This window comes from Panthera leo, chromosome C1 (genome assembly GCF_018350215.1).
Source record: "Panthera leo isolate Ple1 chromosome C1, P.leo_Ple1_pat1.1, whole genome shotgun sequence".
Taxonomy (NCBI): Eukaryota; Metazoa; Chordata; class Mammalia; order Carnivora; family Felidae; genus Panthera; species Panthera leo.
The window spans coordinates 24,758,309-24,762,006 of record NC_056686.1 but is presented as its reverse complement, the minus strand read 5'-3'; the positions used below and the strand labels follow the sequence as shown (position 1 = coordinate 24,762,006).

The 3,698-nt window shown below is 43.5% G+C and overlaps 1 non-coding gene across 1 annotated transcript; it reads right to left on the bottom strand.

Moving 5' to 3' along the window:
* Window positions 1–1,759: 1,759 nt before the first annotated feature.
* LOC122229100 lies at window positions 1,760–1,921 on the bottom strand. Its single transcript, XR_006206956.1, has one exon. It is a non-coding gene; the product is annotated as a U1 spliceosomal RNA (small nuclear RNA).
* Window positions 1,922–3,698: the final 1,777 nt, after the last annotated feature.

Sequence of the window (3,698 nt, the reverse complement as noted above, 5' to 3'; positions counted from 1 at the left end):
TTCAGGTCAGGTCATGAATTTGAGCCCCGCATCAGGCTCTGTGCTGACAGCTCAGAGCCTGGAGCCTGCTTCGAATTCTGTGTCTCCCTCTCTCTTTGCCCCTCCCCTGTTCACGTTCTGTCTCTCTCTCTCAAAAATAAACTTTGAAAAAAAAAAAGTTTTTTGAGTGGAAACAAAGGCAGGAAGGCAGGAAACGCAGCCCCACCCAAACCCTTCCTGCCTGTCCCCACTAACAGGAGACTTAGCCTATGCAAAGAGCTTTCCACTGGGATAGAGCCTAGTGGTCAGAGTTGCTCCAAAGCAGTGAGGATGGAAACCCTAGGCTGAGCACTGGGAGGTCCCACAGCTGAGAGACATCCCCCCCCCCCCACACCGGTCTAGATTCAGAGACCATAATTCACAATTCTTCTGACTTGGTTATTAACCCCTAGAGTTATCCAAATATGAATAGTCAGAAACCTTCTGCATCTTATAAGGGAGTGGTTTTGCAAAAAACAAACCAAAACAAAACAAATCCTGGCACAAGAAAGCTTGCAACTGATCAACCCCTAGGGCATTGTTTCAGTTCCAAACAATACAAACAGGACATCTTCACAATCCTTCTAAGATGTGGCCTGAAAGTTACAACAAATAGGGGAGACCAGCCAACACGGCAGAGCAGACAGACCAGCTTCACTCTCCCAAGGCAGGGCATCCTTGCTGTTCTCCACCTCCAGGATGCAATACACATTCCAGACACCCCGCAGACCATTGGGTGCTGTTTTGTCTCCTCTCCTTTTCCAAATAGGGGTGTTTATAATTATCTTGTGTTCCCTCCGCCTGTGCACCAAGGTATTATGTATGGGGCTGATTAACTTCAGTGTTTATCTGTAGTGGCGTTTCCTAAACTTTTTGCTCTCAAGATCCCTTCACACTCTGAAAAACTGAAGGCCTGAAAGGGTTTTTGTTCATATGGGTCACAGGATCGATATTTGCCATATTCGAAGTCAAATTAAGAGTTTAAAAAATAAGCGCGCCTGAGGGACTCAGTCTGTTGAGTCTGACTTTGGCTCAGGTCATGATCTCATGGTTTGTGAGTTCGAGCTGTTAGCACAGAGCTCTCTTCAGATGTTCTGTCCCCCCACCCCCTCTCTGCCCCTCTCCTGCTCGTGCGTGCATGCTCTCTCTCTCAAAAATAAACATTACAAAAAGTTTAAAAACATATTTTTAAGTAAAAATGATGAACCCACTAAAGTTAACACAAATAACACCCTTTTCAATGAAAAATAACGACATTTTCCAAATCAAAAAAATGAGTGGGAAGAATGACATTGTTTGACAGTTTTGCATATCTCTTTAAATGTCTGGCTTAATAAAAGGCGGCTAGATCCCTATAACTGCTTCTTTGCTCCTTTACTCAATCTGTTGAGATTTGTTTTAGTTGCAGTATCTGAACAAAATTCAGCATCACACAGGTATAAAAATGGAAAAAGGAGGGTTATTTTATTTCTTTATTTAAAATGTTTATGTATTTATTTTTTTGAGAGAGACAGAGCAGGAGTGGAGGAGGGGCAGAGAGAGAGGGAAACACAGAATCCGAACCAGGCTCCAGGCTCTGAGCTGTCAGCACAGAGCCCGACGCAGGCTCGAGCTCGTAAACTGGGAGATCACGACCTGAGCCCAAGTCCGATGCTTAAACAACTGACCCACCAGGTACCCCAAGGAGGATTATTTTAAAAGCTTTTTCAGATAACTGTGATATTCCTCTTTTCCTTTTTTTAAGAGAAGAAAGTGAACGCAGTCCCCCACTGCCTTAAATTACACAACCAAGTCTCCCGCATTTGGGGAAATTGAAGAGAACGGCACCCCGAGAAGTGCAATGGATGGGCCTTGCCCAGAAAAGCACCTTTATGATCACGGTTTTCCCTCGCCTGGTAAGTATGTGGATATTCTTCTTTGATACTATACCAAAACTTAACAAATGAAGACTTGCAAAATTTAGTTTCAGTGTGGAATCTGAAACCAATTTTTCATTAAGTTAAAATACATTGGTCTATTATGCACTTTGAATGCATCTTTTATCCATGACTGATTTTGTAACACTTGGAAAATAGGGTTCACTGAGCTATGGAGATCTACTAAATGTCGACACATGTTATTATACAATCTAAAAGAAATTATATTCATTAATGTCACCATTGATCTCATCAGAAGTCCTTAAGTAGGGGCGCCTGGGTGGTTCAGTCGGTTAAGCGTCTCACCTCAGCTCAGGTCATGATCTCACTGCTTGTGAGTTCGAGCCCTGCATCGGGCTCTGTGCTGACAGCTCGGAGCCTGGAGACTGCTTTGGATTCCATGTCTCCCTCTCTCTCTGCCTCTCCCCTGCTCTGTCTCTGTCTCTCTCAAAAATAAATAAACATTAAAAAAAAATTTTTTTTTTAAGTCCTTAAGTATTGGGAAGCTACTAAACTCACAGTGGTGGATACAAACATTCCAAAAGGCTAATTTTCACTCAAAAGCTGAAATTTTATTAGCAGCAAATATTGTCAATTTCCCCCTTGAGTCAATAGGCTCACTTCTTTCATTTTAGAGAAAATGTCTGCAAAAATAAAAAAATGAGAAAAAACCCTCCATCTGCATAACCATGGTCTGTCTTTCAATCCTTCTTCCAGGTAAAAATGGCGTTCAACTTGCAACTCAAAACAATTCCACAAGTGCTCTTCCTGAGACAACCATGGTACTTAGGCATATAGCAGAATTCTTCCCACCCTGTCAAAATATTTAAAAAAAGGATAGTCGGGGCGCCTGGGTGGCTCAGTCTGTTGAGTGTCCGACTTCGGCTCAGGTCATGATCTCATGGTTCATGGGTTCGAGCCCCGCGTCCGGCTCTGTGCTGACAGCTCAGAGCCTGGAGCCTGCTTCAGATTCTGTGTCTCCCTCTGTCTCTGACCCTCCCCCGTTCATGCTCTGTCTCTCTCTGTCTCAAAAATAAATAATAAAACATTAAAAAATTTTAAAAATAAATAAATAAATAAATAAATAAATAAATAAATAAAGGATAGTCAATGGGGCGCCTGGGTGGCTCAGTCGGTTAAGCGTCCGACTTCAGCTCAGGTCATGATCTCACAGTTCGTGAGTTCGAGCCCCGCGTTGGGCTCTGCTGACAGCTTGGAGCCTGGAGCTTGCTTCGGATTCTGTGTCTCCCTCTCTCTGCTCCTCCCCCACTCATGCTCTGTCTGTCTCTCCTTCAAAAATAAATAAAAACATTCAAAAACAATTTTTTAAAGAAGTATAGTCAAGGGTAGAGATTTAGTAAAGTTAATAATTTGTACTGTTTCATCAAGTCAGTCTTTGAAATTTTTCTTTAAGTTTATTCACTTATTTTGAGGGAGGGAGAGAGAGAGAGAGCATGAACAAGGAGAAGGGGAGGAGAGAGAAGGAGAGAGAATCCCAAGCAGGCTCAGCACTGTCAGCACGGAGCCCGATGTGGGACTGGGGCTCACAAACCACGAGATCATGGCCTGAGCTGAAATCAAGAGTCAGCCGCTTAACCAACTGAGCCACCCAGGGGACCCTCATCAAGTCATTCTTGAATGAAACTGCTGTATTTGTTTCCTTTGCTGAGCACACACAGAAGTGAGGAATACAGCGATTACAAATACAGCCTGGAGCCTCGCCTCGCTTTATCTTAAGGGGCCAGCTGCTGTATCCGCCATTGC